Genomic DNA, 9838 nt, shown 5'->3' on the forward strand with positions numbered 1-9838 from the left:
GTTCCACAGACAATGTTGTGTGCCGATTTGCATGTACTTTGTATGAGCTACTTTATGTTGGTGAAACTCGACAAACTTTGCGTTAAAGGATCCGGATGAAACAACACCGATTTGATAATAAAGATCTACAATTGAGGTACTTTATAACTACTTTAATCAACCGTACAATATATCCTCCTTTATCTATATAAATAAAAATACGCATCACCGAAAAAATTTACCACACCACAAATATTCATGTACTAACTACTCCTTTCCGAAAAGTTAGAGAAAATTTCTGAATAAGGGAATTAGGTACAGCAATGCCATATGGTTGCAATGATAATGTCAAAGGAGTAGCAAATTGTTTCCAAGTATAACCTGCTGTGATGTTAGTGAAACGAATTTATTTAATACTACATTACAACAACGTAGGCAAACACATTATCATCGGCCTAATGTAAAAAATGTCTTTCAAATCTAGATCGGCCTCTGGGAGCTTTGATGACCTTAATTTACATCTTCATCATCCGCTACGGTTGCTAAAAATTCGAACTATTCTTTTTTCACGGCCTGTTAATTTTCCTAAATGTATGAGGGATTATGCTCTTGACAAAGGATGCATCAATTATAGATACATTTTCTCTAACCAGTAAGATCGGAACCTTTACATGAGGAAAAGACGTTTCTTCCTGTTCACTTTAACAATAGAGGAATTGATAAAATAAATATCTACAACGTTCTACATCACAAGGAGGTAACATCTAAATTTCCTATTTATTTTCAAAATCAGTCAGTTCCTATTGTATCCTACAGTTACACCAAAACCATTGCACCCAATGCGTTTAATTATAAACAATCATTGCATGACCTTGATTGAGAACACTACACAAAAAACTCTCTGATATGGGACTGTTCCCACTCGCCTTTAAATGACATCCCCTCTGACCATGTCATTATTGGAGATATAACAAACAAAATTCAACATGAAAATCTCCGAAAGGTAATTTCTCATGGTCATAAGTTTAGAGTATCCCAACACATCAGTTGGAACCTCAACTTAAAATAGTTATGAATTATATTGAGGACTACGCCAGAGCTTGGAATAAACGAGAAGAAGTTGAACTGGACACTTTATGAAAATTTATAAAAATGACAAAATAATTCATATTCATGTCAAAACCGAAGTGCTGACTACTGGGCTAGTGATACCATCGAGAACGAAATGTCCACCAGCGGTGGAATCGACCAAGTGGTGTAAAAAGTGTATCGCAAATGTACCAAGATTATAATTTGATACGCAAGACGTGCGTTTCTTCTACATAAGACTCATCTGCCGAAGACCATTTAGAACCCAAATTCCAAAAAGTTGTACCAAATGCGGCTAAGGTAATCTATTCCTGGGATAAGAAAATTCTTAGTTTTTTCGAAAAATTCAAAGTTTTGTCGACAGGAAATTTATAAAAATGGCCAACAAATTCATATTCATGTCAAAACCGAAGTGCTGACTACTGGGCTGATGATACCCTCGGGGACGAAGCGTCCACCATCAGTGGCATTGACCCAGTGGTGTAAACGGTTATTGAAGGTACAATTTTATAATTCAATACGCCAGACGCGCGTTTCGTCTACATAAGAAAACGTCGCATTCATAAGTTAAAAACTGTGTGAATGATCGATCAAAGTCCATTTTTAGAAACAAAGAGGTTTTGAAATGTCCCTTTATGATGAGTATGTTGTTGTTTCTTCGGATCTTGGCCTTTTTATAAAATAAGTTCTATCAAAACATTTGATTTTTCAACCCTGCATACCACAATTCCCCCATGTTAAATTGAAAAACGCTTATAAGAAATAATCCACAATGCCTTTCAACATAAAATTGGTAACATACGCTATAAAGTTATTAATTTTTGGATACCATAGGGCATTTTTTGTTAATAGCGAACAAAAGAGTTATAACATGCTACTGATTTTTATAGTTCGATCTTATGTTGTACTGTTATACCACTGTCCCAGGTTAGAGAGATAGTTGGGATCCCGCTAACATTATGTATGTATGTGCCTGTCAAAAGTCAGGAGCCTGTAATTCAGTGATTGTTGTTTGTTTATGTGTTACATATTTGTTTTTCGTTCATTTTTTGTACAAATATAAGGCCGTTAGTTTTCTTGTTTAAATTGTTTGACATTTTCATTTCGGGGCCTTTTATAGCTGACTATACGGTATGGACTTTGTTCATTGTGAAGGCCGTACGGTGACCTTATCAATTTCTGTGTCATTGTTGGTGTCTTGTGGAGAGTTGTCTCATTGGAAATCTTACAACATCTTTTTTTTTATATATACACAGAGGAACAAGTGATCAGTATGTAGGAGTTTCTTATCGAAACATTGTTGTTGAATTTGGAGATAGAATTTATCAACAAATTGTCGTCATTCCTTTGGGAACGAACTATGTGCCTCTCCTTGCCGACCTCTTCTTGTTTTCATTTAAACTGGAATTCCTTCAGACACTTGTCAAAACAAGAGGATTAAAGAAGCAATATTATACATGTAAACATTACTTTCAAGTATATTGACGATGTTCTTTTCATTAACAATCCGAACTTTTCTGATTGGGTTCCGTTAATATGCATCCCCGAGAACTAGCATCGATTATCGATATCGATTATGAAAATTGATTGGAAGAGCTTTTATAAATAATGTACATACAAGAAAGAAGCCTACATTAGAATAAAGTATTTAAAAAAAATACTATTATAATCATCCAAATAAAATGGAAACGATATAAAGATTGTAAACAAATGGCACAGTCATAACAAAAGGATAAAAGGAAACACAGATTTTACAAAATTATACAAAGTAATAATTTTTCATATCTGAAAATTTATTTGACGGTAATCTAAAAGATTTTTTTTTATCACAAAAGGATATAACAGGAAATTTAAGCTGCGACTCAAATGCAACAATACAAGTATATGTTCATGTGTACAAGAATGTCGAAAGATACCAAAGGTACACTCAAACTAGTTAGCCGGGGGGGGGGGGGGGGAAACCCTGAGACAACTCCATGGCAATGAAAAAGACAAACAGTACACAAAACACAATATAGTGCACTAAAGTCTGAGACACACGAACCCTACTGAAAACTGTAGGTGATCTCAGATGCTCCGCAAAGGTACGCATATTCTGCTCGACATGTGGCATCTGTCGTGTTGCTCATGTTTGTACAGAGTAAGTTATTACAAGTGGCCAGTCTTACCTATGCCACGAAACACAACTAAAATTTCAAATAAAAGAGTTCTTTCTAGAATTTTCATATTTTGATAACATGTAGTGATACGTGTATATTATCGATTCATTTCATAATAGTAATCGTCTTGTCAGTCTGTTAATATTGCACTTTGATTGCTTGTACATTCTTCAGTTAATGATGTCTATTGACATACATATCTCATAAACATGCCGAATTGTAAATCTTAAAGTTATGTTAGATTTAAAAGCACTTGGAGTTGTTAAAGAGTGAAAAGAGATACGTATTTCAAATGTTATAAATTTTGTAATTTAAATTGGAAGCATGTCTAACCCGAACAAATTGACTTATTTTATATTTAACATCAACTTAAACTTCAATATTAAAGTGCTAGTACATAAATAGCAAAAGAAACTAAGGAAATATGAAGCATATAGTGAAGGAAAAAGCTTATTTTATTGACACGAAACATTTATATTACTTTGACCAAATTTATTACCTTCTGATGGTATGCTATTCAGTTGGTTAGGTTCAAACCATCTGAACTCTACCATTAATGCTTCTTTATTTATCAAAAATCCATAAAAAAGTATAAAGTAATTATCAAATTAAAGATACCAGACTTATAATTTAATATGCCAGACACACGTTTTGTCTACATTATACTCATCAGTGACGTTCAGATCAAAATAGTTATTCCAAACAAGTACAAAATTGTAGAACATTGAGGACCAAAAATTCAAAACAGATGTGCCAAATTCGGCTAACACATTCAAACCAGCACAATAGCCGTTCATTCAACTAATTGAAAATTAAAATATTCATTCAAGGTACCGTACAAGTAAACTTTAGCCAAACAAACGCTATTTCCTTTTCCTCTTTCATGTATTTGTTACTACGTCGACATATTTACACGTAAGGATGTTTAATTTGCTTGTTGCGTATTGTTAAGATGTGTAGACTTAAAAATTTAAGGAGTGCTGAATTTTCTTACAACACGTATTCATTCGAGTCATAGTGTCTACCCTCTTTCCTTTTTCACAACCCCAGTAATGCAAAATTTTGAAGTGCTGAACAAGAACATTTACAAGCACACCCATCATTTATGATTTTAAATGAATTGAACAGATTCTAAAAATATACGTTTTGTAAATCTGTTTGTCGAAATAAGAAAGGCGGTCAGCTAATTCCGGTTTAAAATAGTCAATGTTGGTTCCAACTGATAGCTTACTCTTCCCTGATTGATAACAATATACTAGTTCTATGTATAAATCCTATAAAATAAGGGAGATAATGTTTCAGTTCACATTTGAAAAATATCATTTCTGGTTTGAATATGATAAAGGGGCAGTTACAATTTTACACGCCTCCGTCCAAATTGAATGGATTTGGATCACAAACACTGTCAAAATTCGTAATTATTGATCAACGCTTCAACTCTAAATAAAAACAAAAAGCGATTGTTTAAAGAGTAAAAACCAATCTGGTAGTGAAATTTGAAGAACGAAAGGTTACGTGTAATTGTGAAATTAAGTTAAAATGGAAACGGAAATTATTATAATACCATTATCTCTAAATTGATTTAAGGTGGCTTGGGCCTATTCGAAGTTTCTATCAGAGGTGCCGTATGATATTTTATTCTTTACAGAAAGAAAATGAATCGGATTGGTCAAAAAAATTAGAGGGTCACGGACCATTTCAGCTAAAAAATTTACTTTTAAACAGGTATGTAAAAGGGACCATTTTTCGATGAAATGATAGGAAAAATAGAGGTGTTGACTTATTTTTATCGGAAAATCAAAAAAACGTTCTACGACACTTGGTCCAAACTGTAATATAAAAAGCTGAAATATAGCTTCAAAGAATTAGCAAATAAAAAACATAGATCACCGATAAGGGAAAAAAAATATTTTGCTATAAAACCCAAATTTTGGCGGGGAAATGGTGAAAATGGGTGAAATGGCATTTTAAGCCTTTAAAAGATTCACATGATAACGAAAATATTATTTTAGTGACATAATTACAATGATTTAACATTTCTAATCAACCAAATTATTTAAAGAAATAATATCGAATTTACGACAAATACTTTTCGTGTGCATTGTAGTTCATGCGTGAAATTATGCACAGTCGAATAGTCCCGATCCACCTTAATGGGGCTAGTTAGGTAAAAGGTGTTTCGAAAAAATTAAAAAAACATTTCACATCCTAGGAGTGACCATTGCTACAAACCATTTCAAAATTTAAGATTAGGATCTTTGTAAAACTAACTGTTTAGTATAGTTTTGAGGATTATATTTAGTTTTGGATAAGTAAACCAAAATAACTTAATATCTTAATAGCTACAATGTATTGTAGGGAGGCTTTTCTAAAAAAAAATATTTCGATGTTATTGTACTGCCCCAAATATTTTATAAAGGGAATTCGGACAGAAATATGCCTAAACGCAACAATTGTTTGTATATTCGGGACAACTTTGCTAATGAGACTTGCATAATAATGAATTCATAACATTGTAAATATTGCCAAAATCATTTGATCTATTTTTACGGAAAAAAGTAAAATCACAAAAATACTGAACTAAGAGGAAAATCAATACGGAAAGTCCATAATCACATGGCAAAATCAAACTAGATTTGTAATTGCCAGCAATAACAGATGGCACCCTTCCCTAATTGCCAGGACAACGGCAGCCATTTTTGAAATTCCAAAGTCAAAGAGCACATCAGCACATGCCATTTACCATTTTTGTAAAGTTTTAGAAAGATTGGAGCATTTTGAAAATTTTCAAAATTTTCACATTTTACCTGTTTCCATGGCAACGGTAGCCATCTTGACCATTCCAAAGTCAGAGGGACAACTTCACATTGGGGTCAACATTATACCATAGTTCCATCAACTTTGGTCAATTCAATTCCGAGAACTGCTCCGGACAAAAAATAGTGGAAGAAAAATAATAATAAAAATAAAAACAAAAAGAAACGTAGAATAACAATATGTCACCCCAACTCCGTTGAGGGTGCCATAAATAACAAAACGCATCAAAAACGAATAGACAAGAACTGTCATATTCCTGACTTGGTACAGGCATTTTCAAATGTAGAAAATGGTGGATTAAACCTGGTTCTAAAGCGCTATAGAAATTTTAAATAGTTTTTGTGCTTCAACTGGACTTTTTGGTTTGATAAGAGGCCTAAGTAAATACAGGCGAGTAGATTTAAACTGTATTATCAAACCTGTCCAAAAAAAATAAAACCCGTTTCACTGTGTGTGGAAAAAACATGATGAAACTTCAAAAGTACTGTTTAATATCAGGATAGCACATGACTTGTTCAATACCTGATCTGTATAAAACATGTCATCGAGGGTGTAGATGATTTATAGGAAACATTTGTATGCGCTTTGTGTTGACGAAAATGAATTTGCCTTATGAAAAGCAAAACAACGTACGATACATGTAACTCTATATGTGAAGAACGCACAACTAATCAGAATCTGATAATTATATTGTTTCCTTCTCAAATGTTATTAAATGTTATCTTGTGGTTGTGGCCTTTTATAGATTTTTTCTATGAATTTCAAGATTATCTTAAGTAATCTCAACTAGATTGATTTTCTCGCTCGCGATACAAGTGAGAAAATTAATCGAGTTGAGATGACCAATACTAGATATAGAAATAATAATCTGTTTTTCGCTATTTTACCTATTTTTCATCTTTTGACCATGGCACGTGCGCCTTAGTTACTAACGATATTTGTTTGTCACTCTACTGTGCTGGGAATGGAAATTGTCAGCCAGTAGGATATCAAGGGAAAATTTCGTTGAGTTACAATAAAACATAGTGTGTTGTATCACACCGTACAGATACTAAGTGACGCACAAGTCTGCGTTAATTTGATTGACTTATGCAGCATCATCAGACGATATTACGGCATTTGCATTGACTATTTCTTAGATCATTGATGATTTACAAGGTTAAACCAATGTATATTTCGTCCATGGCAGTGGACATATGTAATTACTTAAATAATATACAATACACTAACACTTAATATCCCCACAATCTTCTTTTTTCAAATTTTATAACATTTTGCAGCGTACAAAAAGCCTTTTATACCGGGTATATATAATGTCTGATGTTGAAGTTTGACAGCGAAAAGGACATAATATGACACTGGCATGTGTACCCATTCTCACTGGTTATAAATCTATAATTTTATCATTTGATAAGATTCAAATTTATGAATTTGAATAAAATGCATTTTTCACAGAAAGGTCATTTGCATTTTGCATTGTCATTGTGAGGTCATAAACATGTTTTAAGCATAGATTTCAACACAAATGTTTTAGAACAAAGATTATTATTCAAGGCCTAGCAAACAATGTATGCCACTAATTAGAGAGTAACATGACACGATATAAAACGGATAAGCCTAATATAACTTTTGAAGCGTATATGTAAAAACCAAGCACAGCATGCGCAGAATTTATTCTGATGCGGACATTATGATTCAAGTTGGTCTAAAACAGATTTTACTTAATTAAAGGGGCACTAGCTACGAGATATATAAAAAATTAAAAAAATATTCTTTTTGTCCGATCATTCATGAAATTGAAATAATTATGTGCTCATTCACTTGTAAAACACCAGTACGGTTTAATTTTGTCAAAATAAGCTAAGAAACACTGATGATGAATTATAATTATAAATTACATATTCACTTGCAAGTGAATAATTCGATCTCATTGAATCCGTTTTTATGTACACGTTTATGCCCGCGTCACACTGTCCCGATTTTTATATACGATGGACACCTGAATGCGAAAATTGTAAGTTCGTACGAAGTTGGTCCCGATCTCGTTTAAATACCAAAAAGTGACCGAAGCAAGTACAATGAATAACAAAGTCTAAACGATGGTGCCGAAATTATATACGATAGGAAAAGATGGACATACGAAGGTTAACCGAAAACGGGTATTTAAGCTTCATATCTCAGCCGAAGCCTACACGATGGATCACGATAGCTACACGATGGATTACGAAGGCTACACGATGGATAACGATGATGGCGCGATGGCCATACTATGTCTAAAAGACGTCGTGTACAGCTTACGATGCATTTTTAAATTATATGCCGAAGGCATCACGCGTTTTAAATTGTTTGATCAATATTGAATATATATTATATTGTGCATGTGTCATATACAAATATAGTGTTCATATTTGTCCCAGTATGTTACAAACAAGGGGATGCCACGCTCCGCATTGCCTTGTTTGAACTGTAAAATGTGTGCACTAATCTGAATAATCACCCATTATTATGCCCATGTTTACTGATCTATCTTGAAGTCATAAGAAACGAGTGACCGGTGAAAAATTATGTTCTTCCAATTCTTGAACCAATGCATACAAACATCATAAACTTAGTCTTCTGTGCACGAATTTATCATTTTTTTCATGTAAATTTCGTATAATCGTCAATTTTTTTTCAATCGGTCAGTGTTGTTGTGAAAATATGGCAGGTAATTAAAGTTCGTGTTTTCAATCCGAAGTTTAACGATTGTCAACAATCGACAAAAAATCAACAACAAAGCATGGAAATAGAGCACGTGTTTGACATGTAAATTCAGATGATAGTTTATTTTAAGGACATCCATGCGTATTGTGATCACCGGATTTTTACGAGATGGGTCACACTGAGGTCACTTTGCATACGGAAAATATGTCGGGGGAATTGCTTCCTGGAAGCAATTAAAATAAGTAAACGTCTTTCAAATATGAATAAATTAAAGATTTTTTTTCAGAAAAAAGTAAATGTATATAAGTTTTATAATGAAAACTTTCCTTTGAGTTATAAAAAAACATATGCATTTTTTTTTGTTGATTTGAGATTTCTTATGACTTTAAAGGTAAGGTAATGGGTTCGTTGGTCCCTTTTATTCAAATTGAGCGCTCTCCAGGAGAATATCATAATAATATAGACAAAAGGAAGGATGTGGGGAAAGCAACAAATGCGGCAAAATATGACATATAGAAAACAAATTGGTTATGAAGTAAACATTCGTGTAACAACAACTCAGAAGATACATAAAAAATCACAATAATGAAGAAAAAGTTGGTTTTCCTATATACGTGTACCTGCAGTGTTGGTGTACGAGGCGCGTTTATGATTTTCATTATGTTACTTGATATGAAAAATTGACAAAAAATAATATTTTACTTGTAAAAGGAAATCCTGAGCCTGTAATAGCTGCTCTTCTCGTTCCATTTGAATTAATAGAAACAACGCTGTTGCCTTTCTTGTTCTCATAGAATCATATGATATGAGCTCCATGTTTTGTGAACGTCTTTCTTAACTGTCGTATTAGACTGACCAGTGCATATCGCGCATGGCACTTTAAATGTATTTTAGCGTGAAAATTAGCTTACATTTAGCTGGATTTATTGCCGTCGTAGTTCCATCTTGTTGCCTTCGTACTTTTATTCGATGGCAAGACGACGGGATTACGAGGTCTTCACGAAGTCGTGTAACCATCGTAAGACCTTCGGGTAGCTTCGTGATTCATTCGTTTAGACATCGTAATGTCAAAACTGCCCGATGGAAACGAT

This window comes from Mytilus trossulus, chromosome 4 (genome assembly GCF_036588685.1).
Source record: "Mytilus trossulus isolate FHL-02 chromosome 4, PNRI_Mtr1.1.1.hap1, whole genome shotgun sequence".
Taxonomy (NCBI): Eukaryota; Metazoa; Mollusca; class Bivalvia; order Mytilida; family Mytilidae; genus Mytilus; species Mytilus trossulus.